The sequence below is a fragment of the Sinocyclocheilus rhinocerous genome, unplaced genomic scaffold (assembly GCF_001515625.1).
Source record: "Sinocyclocheilus rhinocerous isolate Xijiao unplaced genomic scaffold, SAMN03320098_v1.1 scaffold2834, whole genome shotgun sequence".
NCBI lineage: Eukaryota > Metazoa > Chordata > Actinopteri > Cypriniformes > Cyprinidae > Sinocyclocheilus > Sinocyclocheilus rhinocerous.
In genome coordinates, this window is record NW_015662588.1 from 206,046 (window position 1) to 215,778 (window position 9,733).

Consider the following 9,733-nt stretch of genomic DNA (forward strand, 5'->3'; position numbering starts at 1 on the left):
CCTTTTAGAGCTCTTTATTAAAAAAAAAAAAAAAAAGACTTCAGAAATGTGTAATATACTTCATATTTTTACAAAAATCAGTTGTTTATAGCCATCTACCTTACATTTAATAAAAAAAATATGAGAGAAAAGAGAGAGAGAGAGAGAGAGAACATACTAGATTTTGAAGTAGTTTTTATTGAAATAGTTTTGTAATTAAGTACTATTGCCATTTTAGCATACATTTTATTTGTAGAGTATTAGAATGCATTATGTTTACAGTAAGCATTACTGAATTACATTGAGATTTTTTTACATTTAACATATAGGATGCAAATAAGTAAGACTATCAGGCTGTATTTAAACCACATTATTACAGGAAAGAGTTCATCAATTCTTTCATCAACTGGCACATAAGTGATGAATCAGAATTTCGCCTTCTGTTGACTTTATTTAGAGAAAATAATAAGAAAATAATCTGTAATAGTAAACTGTTTTATCAACTGAAGGGAAATCATCAGAAACACAGGCAAGGATATAATAATGCTGGTACAGGACATTATCACTCTGTAATTTGAAAGGCTTCTCTCAGGCTCTGTATTGCTTCCATCTGAGTGATTTTCCCCCATGCTTCAGGTAATATTGCAGGTGCACACTGATATTGTTGAGCAAATCTACTGTTGTACCTCATGAACACGTACCTCCAGTAGACTGCAGCCCCATTATTCCTAGGATCTTCTGGGTGAATTTTCCAGTCTGGGTAGATGGATTGGTACTCCTTAAAGGGCAGAGACTGGCCTGCAGTATCTCTGTTTTGAAATTGGTTTTGTCCTGCAATATCTGCAGAGCAGGTGCTGTGCGACAGAGTAGTGGAGTTGGCATTGATATAACACACTAGAACTTTGGGGCGATGGACAACCGCTTCGTGCACTTGATGTTCTTTTTCTTCCAGGTCACATGGAGCTTTGCAGAAAGGACAGCGCTTATCGCACCCCTTCACTTTTTCGTATAGCATCTCCTGAAGTTTATCAGGGAGGTTATCAGGGACTTCAATGACATCCTCATTCTCCATAAATTCCTGAGCAATTGATGAGGATAAGACAGAGACTGATTCCTCTAGGTTTGCAAAGAAATGCTCACGATGTGTATTATTGTCGAACAAAGATTTCTTCAAGATTTGAGTTGGCATAGTGACTTTTCCTAGACTCTCCAGGCTGGCACAAACTTTCTCAAGTAGTTGTCTAACATTGTTCTGTGCCCCACTACTAGATTCAGATGCCTGATTAATGCACCTCTTCACCCAATCAAAGATTTGGTGTATTCGCTGTTCCCTTCGGTCTTCTATCATAACAGAACCTGACAGATGAGCTCTGACAAAATTCTCAATACTCTTCCGGCAGAAGCTCTCATGGGACTGAAGGTACTCATGGACATTCTCAAAGCTGTCTTTTATCAGCATTTCTTTAAGAAGACTGTAGTGGAACTTTTTTGGTGAGCTATAAAGCCGTGCATTTTCGTTCTGGAGCATATCATCAAATATCTGTCTCTCCAAGCTATTGTAAATGAAGTCTTCGACTGTTGGCTGGAGGCACTGACTGGTGAAAGATTGAGCAGCTTTTTGACACTGGTCCCTTTTTCGGAACTGATATATGAAACTCAACATGTGCCTGTCCCTGGTCTTATTTAGGAATCTCTCTTTAATGTCCCTTTCCCTTATGAACGACTCCTGCACCTCTTGAAAAGACTCTGCTGCTTTGCCACAGATGTATCCTTTGATATCCACTTCAAATTTGGGACTCATCACAAATGGCTCACCTTTTAAAACTTCTAGACCCTTGTCCACAACTGCAAGCAACTCTCTCATGTAGCTGTCTGAGTAGCCTTCATTGTAGCACACTTTTTCTGAGACTTTCCTGTCGCAGTCTTCTGTCAACTTATTGGTGAATCTTTGTGCAACGTTCTTATTGTACTTCAGTGTTTTCTTCATCTTACTACTCAAAGCAAAATGGGCAGTCTTCACTTTAAAGCCATTGAGTTGGTTTGCATCTCGGAGTCTTATGTTTTGTTTTTTTAGACCACGATCACTTAGGTTTTTCTTTAGCTGCTTCACCATCCTTGCAAAGATTTATTGTGTCTCTAAGTATGATCATTCATGCTGGATGGGATATTTTCCCAAACACTAACAAATTCACGTTCAAGCTCCTTGTCCTCAATCACACAATTATTGTTCTTGCAGGTCTGCAAGAGTGAACGTAACCTTACCTCCAGGGCTGCTTCAAGTGATGTCAATAAGGCGTGCATCTTAACTGACATATCATGACGAATGGTAGCAGACACAAGTTTCTGGGCAACATCAGATGTCATTTGCTCTTGAATGAGGTCTACTCTTTTGAGAAGGCTTACTTTGTAATTTTCCACAAGGGCAATATCAATATCCTCCTGTCTAAGGTCCCAGAGATTAGCCTTAATATGGTCTCTCTCTGTATTGATTTGGGTAGCTGATTCATCTCTCAAGATTCTGAGTATCCTATCTGAATCCATATGTTCTCCATTTTGCGATGCCAATTCTTTCAACTCTGTTATGTGATCGTTCAACGCTTCAACCCAAAGATCCAGTTGATCACTGAGCTGCTTCTCTCCCTGTACAAGTTTTGTGCAGAGGCCAATGATGGCATCAGCTGTGCCTGTGTCTCCAAACTTTATGGCAAAATTTCCATTTTTCACTGACTCCCACAGACTTAACATATGCTCCATAAATGAGCCCAAGCAGGTTGACTGGCCATTTGTTGCCTTTTCATGGAACATAGTCAACAGTCTTTTCTTTAGCCTGAGCATTGCATCACTGCAGATTTGATCATTTTGTGAAGTCACAGAACTGCTGGTCCATGGGCTATACAGGTTATGGCTTATACCTCTTGTTTCACTTGTGGGATGTGTTTCTCTTTGAAATTCATTTGGGAGCTGTCCTGTGGTCAGTACATCAATTATACAACTCATGATTTTTCCATCCATTCCTGCTTCCTCTGAAACAACCTGAAAGGTAGTCTTCCTCTCCAAGTTTCGTGTGCAGAGAATAGCATTGACAGCAATCTGAAGGTTGCTTCTTGTTTCGTTAAAACCCTCATCTGGTAAATTTATTAGTGTAATGTCACTTAGTCCACTGACAAAGGTAGCCAGTTCACTGTCATGCACAAGACTTCTTTTTGTTTGAGGGTTCAAACCTTCTGTGCTAATCAGCAACAGAAATTCACAGTCCATCTCCATTCTGAAGTTGTCAGGCAGGCTGAGGAGTAGCATGTACGCCCCTTTGATATGCCTTCTACCCCACTTTGGGAAGTTGACGCCAAACAAGGCAGATAAGATCTCTGCGTTCTTGGAGTTGTGGAAACCTAGGATTGTCAGAACTCTCATGCGACTGAATTTTGGTAGTTGCTTGTATACCTCATAAAGAACGCTGTATGCCCAGTTCATGGGAAATACGGAGGCATCCCCATCATAGAGCTCAAGGGGAACTCCATAAAAGAGTAGTTCAGCATCTACATATGGTAAACGGAACATGTCGTACAAGTCACTGTTTGGGCCGCGGAAGTATCTTTCATAGACCAGTCCCATCTCTCGAAGGAAATGTTCAAGTCCAATGCAAGGTTCTAGCATTTGTTCCTCATCTGCTTCCCTATGATGGGACAGGTTCTCCAACTGCATAACTTCAAGTTTCACCCTCATCCAAGAGAGAAAGAATGCCCGCTTGGTTGTGTCAAATGAACAGAGAGCTGCAGTAAAGGCTCTCATGGCTGTTGTTAATTCATAATCAAGCAGTTGTTTTATAAGATTTTCCTTCTCCCCTGTTAAGCTCTGGGATGTGTATTGTTGGTGACGTGCCTCCTCCTTCTCCAGCTGACACAACTGTTTCCATACTGTACCCTGCAGGGGCAGCTGGTTCTCCAAATAGCTGGACACTCCATTTTCAATTCCACTGAGGACTTCTTCAACTTCACTGAATGCCATTCGACATATCTCATCTTCATCAACATTAATGTTGAAGTCATTGGCCATACCAGCTGTACCTACGAGGTTTGTGGTGTGCAGGTATGGAATAAAGCGATCCAGAACATCTCTTAAGTTTCTTAGGGGAAGACGTTGTCATGAGGATCTCCGGAAAGCAGGTTCCAACACACCTCCACAAGACCATCAGAGAGAACTCGAGGCAGCTGCCCTCCCTCCATACCACAGTTTATGAAGCAGTCATTCACCTCATGAGGACCCCCAAGAACACGGTTGAGTACTCGAGATTTTGAGACATTGCAGCAACCTAGCCTCACTGCTGAGAGAAATGGCATCCTGGAATCGGCCATGTTCTTCATGATAGGTCCCTCAGAAGGTGACTTCCACTGACCTAGAACACCTCTAAATGGACTCAGGAGGATGGTTCCTTTCTTTTCCGGGTGAATAGGTGGAAGATACAGAGGCACTGCAAAGTTGCACTGCAACATTCGCAGGGTGATCTCTTGCTGTAGGAAACTATTTGTTGTCATGTAGATGACAGCAACCAGGTCTAAAGGATTGATAGCGCATTGTGAATTATCATTCATGTCCAAACCATAATCTCCTACTGGTATCTTGCAGCAAGTGCTGCGGGCTTGGGGATTACATAGCCAGAGCCGCCGGAGAAATGCATTTGAGAGCTCTGTTGGGTCCTGTGGAAGGTCGTCTTCAGTGCTAAGGGTGCTTACATATTGCATTGTTGTGAGATCCAGAGGTGCCACCTTTTCCCTTTGAAGGTCCAGCATTTGCAGTAAAATATGCTTGTCCCTGTCAATTTCAGACACTAGAGGAGAAACATATTGGGTGAATAAATCCAGTGTATCAGTGTTCTAGTAAAATCACAATGTTTTTTTTTCTAGTCTTATAATAATCTTGCAATTATCATGAATGCTATGATGTTATCTATGATGTTTCTAAAAAGCTTGGAAAAAATGCTTAATAATGGGATGATGGATACTGAAATCTGATGCATACAGTAACTCTTACCTATCTCAGTAGTAAGGGGCCCCAGGTCGGGGACAGTCTTCCGATGTAGAGACATTGTTTTAGAATGTTTCTTTGATTGTCAGTTACAATTCGAAGAATCACATTGACCAGCAGGCCAGAAATGACATAATGTTAAAGAATGTCTCTCTTTCTGCTACAGAAACTGAAATAAAAAAATAAATAAACACGGTACACAATATATACAACATGCAAATACAAAATGCACATTTTAATTTTTTTTTTGCAACAAAAACGTAAGAGTCCAGACTACACCTGATTATAGATTCATGAATTGGCTTTTTAAAGACAGGTAGGAATTTTGTAAATTAGATGTTCATATCCCTAACAGATGACCAATTATATCCAACCTTTTCTAAACTGAGGAACACAATTTAACAAAATTGTTAAAACTTTGCCTTAGGGGCGCAAAACTATGGTAATTGTGCTGGGCTGATTACTTTCTGACAGTGTTGCGACATTATTGGTTGGATGTCTAATAGTGTGTATCAGTTTGTTCTGTATATCAAATTCACATAGCTGGGGTTTTCATTTATTATTTGCCTATGTAACTGTCAATGCAATCAACGTTTTATGTATTTTTTTTCAGCAGAATTCATACATCAGCAACTACTTAACATGCATCTTTCTTCTTTCCTGAGGCTCATAAGTATGCTTATCATAAACCACACAGATGGAAAGCTAATTTCTCATTAAAATCAATGCTTTTGCATTCCTCAGCAAGGATTAGGCAGTCGCTAGTGAATAATTCATTAAACATAGATCCAAAACCACACATCAGTTCAAATCAAATATAAAGTACACAACTACTATCATACCTATTCAAAATGAATGTAATTTCTCATTTAATAAAATCACTGAAATGCTAAACTTTGCCAATGGTTTTATACAAAATATGTACTCATCAGTATCATTGGTAAGACTGATATCATCTTGCTCTGGAATGAGTTACAAAAAATCTGCTTACCTAAAAATGTATGTGAGCTATCTCGTCAGCTTGTGTGCTGTGCTGTCATGACATGGAAATTACATCGGCATGATCATAACACTGAGTTCTTATATGAGCCCTGAGAGTGATAAGGTCTGCTTTTTTGGAATTTCCCACACCCCTTTCATTAGGTTTGTACGCAGATACAGTTCTTGATCACGTACACACTCACAAAACAAGAAGCGCCATGCAGCAGAAAAAGTACCAAATAAATCAAACAGATGTCCTACACAGTATTATGCAATGTAATCGTTTAAAACACTTCTTTAATACATATTTTGTGAACTAAATTTTGAAACCAAGTGTCATTTATTTTGAAGAAAAAAAACATTAATTTTTTTTAAGTAAAACATTTCACATATATACACACACACACACACACACACACACACACAGGTTTGTTTTTGTGAATTGTGTGGACATTCCATAGGCGTAAATGGTTTTTATGCTGTACAAACCGTATTTTCTATTGCCCTACACCTAAACCTACACCTTACAGGAAACTTTCTGCATTATTAGATTTTCACATAAACTCATTGTGAATGATTTACAAGCCTTTTGAAATATGGGGACACTCAAAATGTCCTCATAAATCACCTTCTCGTTGTAATACCTATGTCATACCCATGTCATTATACAAATTTGTGTCCTCATAAATCACAAAAACGCACACACAAACAAACAAAAACTGAGTTTTAATTATTATTGCTCTTAATTTTTTTATGCATTTATGATGTATAGATAAGGATCGTGCTGCTATGGCTTCCATGAAGGAGTGATGACTTCATTAATGACATCTTACCCTTTGTTATCTATCCAGTTACTGACTGATTACTGTAAAGTCTGATTAGTTGAGAAGAGATTCTGAACACTCATGTACTTCGATAATATCTGTTTTACAGATTAAGCTGTTTACAAATTGTGATTTCTGATGTCCTGATGTACATGTATTTTTACGGAACCCCATGATAATAATAATTTCAATGCTTTTGGGAGCAAACATAAGATTTTCCGGGGAACTCAAACCAGATGTTTTGCAAACAGTTTTCTTGGGGGAAATGCAAAAGGATTAAACTCAAATTTTTAACAAATAAAATATACTCTATATTTTTTCATCACTATGTCCGCTTAATAGCTCCATAGATTTTGATCCTTGGAGGTAAATTCAGGACAAATGATGTGGATATTATATTTATTCAAATCATATTGAAATGTTGAACACTATGGGCGGGTTTCACAGACAGGGCTTAGGTTAAGCCAGGATCAGGCCATAGTTTAATTAGGACATTTAAGTATCTTTTATAAACGTACCTTAGAAAAAAAACAAAAAAAAAAAACATCTTGAGACAAATCAATAACACTGGCATATTTTAAGATCTTTCATTGCAAGTTTATTTCAGTTAAAACAGCCCAGACATGCATTTTAGTCTGAGACTAGGCTTAAGCCTTGTTCGTGAAACTGGGGGTAAATTATATAATAGTGTATATAAATAATGTATACAATAGTCTATGAAAAGTACATTTTTACATGTATAAACTGGTGCTTGCCTTTGTTTTTATCATTTTGCTGTGTGGTTACTAGAGTGTTCTAGGTGGTTCCTTACTATTCCTTTGAGTCAAGTTCAAGTAAATCAAGTTAAGTGTAATGTCAGGCTCAGGATGAGGTTAAACCTTTACCCAGAGGGATAAACGCTCATGTGCGCATAGGAAAAGATTACATGCCTCCTATTTCTGTAACCCAAAGCTCTTTAAATGACTTAGCCGTGTGAGTGTGTCTGACTGAACAGAAAGATGCAGCTCTAGATCCTTGACTTCTCAGAGTATAACCACAGTTGACTCTGAACGGGACTACCTGAAGAAAAACACAAAGAAATACAGTGAACAGGCTTTCAAAATGCTGGTGACAACGCTAACAGCCATATACATGATGGTGAGAGTGGCTGAACAGGTAAGGCAACTCATTAGATTAGATATTTGTGCATGTGTTGCCATTTGTCAACATAATGGCTAAAAGCAGTTCAGTTGACTGAAATTCTTGTCATAGTATCATATGCCAGACATTATGAGCTATGACAAAAATGCTAGACAGACAAATATGATGAGAGGACTCAGTTATACACAGGGCAATATCACAGTTGTTTTCAAGTCAAGTCAACTTTATTTACATAGCGCTTTATACAATACAGATTGTGTCAAAGCAGCTTTAAAGTGTCAAACAAGAAAATAGTGTGTCGATAATGTAGGAGGACAATAGTAAACACAGCTAAAGTCACGATTCAGTGATGTCAACATCCAGTTCAGCTCTCTTCCAATAGTGTCTGTGCAATTAAGCCGACAATATTGCCAGGAATAAAGTGTTCCCAACTAAGCAAGCCAAAGGCGACAGTGGCAAATCTCCATTGGTGACAGAAATGGAGAAAAAACCTTGGGAGAAACCAGGCTCATTCGGAGGGCCAGTTCTCCTCTGGCCAGACAAATCCAGCACGGTGTGGAAACCAGGCTGCTACACAAGTCAGACTGTGCAGAGGGCTCGTATGGTTTTATTTATTTTCTTAATTAAATAGGTTATTTTCTCACTGACTTGGAAATGAGATAGACCATCCACACAATTCAAAGCACTTTAGAACATATGGACAAAAGGATAATTTTCATTAATGTTTTAACATTAAAACGAGGTGCTAAAATGTTCTGTGGAGATATATAGGGGTGTTTCTCTCACCAGCTTAATATGTAAATGTCCAGCATTCATGCATCACAGGAGGATTAGAATCACTTCCCCCAGTTGCTGGTCAAGGTGGAAGTGATGTCATAAATGAGGGACAGTCATACTTACTTTTTATAAGTAGGTAAGTAAATAAATTAATGTTTTACTCAAATATTTACAAATGGTTTATGTTTATTTTCCTTTTAGTTTAAATGACCATGACATAATAATATTTTATGAGGCATTTTCACATTTCAAGATGGGATAAAATAAAATAACTTGAAAAAAAAAAAAAATCAAGTAAAAATTAAGGCATGGTAAAATGTTTCAAAGACAGTAATGTGGCAGGGATGTTGAAAGAAAAAAAGAAAAAGAAAAAAGTTCATGTAGTTCATAAAACACCCTTAAATACCATGGTTCATTAAGGTAACCATTTAGTACCATGTAGCATTGCCACAACTCCATAATAATAATACTAATACTAATAACAATAATAATAATAAATGCTATATATGAAACTCTTTAAGTTCACATTTCCTCTCTAGCTGGTTAATCATACAACATCATACAACATCCTTGAGTCTCAGTAATAAAGATATTAGGGTGCAAATTCATGGCCTTAATACTCTTGATAAACAATGGAAATGAGACTGCAGGAAGTAGATATCTTAAGTTTTGATACAGCTGTTCTATTTATTCCACAAGAGTTGATTTAATTCACAGGGGACACGATGGACGTATTCTAATGACAGCTTAGCATGCAAGATCATAACACATCATGAGTCAAACCAAAAGACTTGACGTCACCTTAAAGAGGCAAAATGCGGACTCAAATGGAAAAGTATACATATGTCAACAACATACTGTACATTATGCAACACACACACACACACACACACACACACATGTCTGATCAGCTATCCTTGTGAGGACATCCCATAGGCGTGGTTTTTCTACTGTACAGACTGATTCTGCTGTGTCTCTTGTGTTTCAGCTGGGTGTTCGGTGGGTACGTC

The 9,733-nt window shown here is 38.2% G+C and overlaps 1 pseudogene; it reads right to left on the reverse strand.

Annotated features, from left to right (window-relative positions):
• Positions 1-541: 541 nt before the first annotated feature.
• On the reverse strand, positions 542-5,062 carry LOC107728152 (interferon-induced very large GTPase 1-like; annotated as a pseudogene).
• Positions 5,063-9,733: the final 4,671 nt, after the last annotated feature.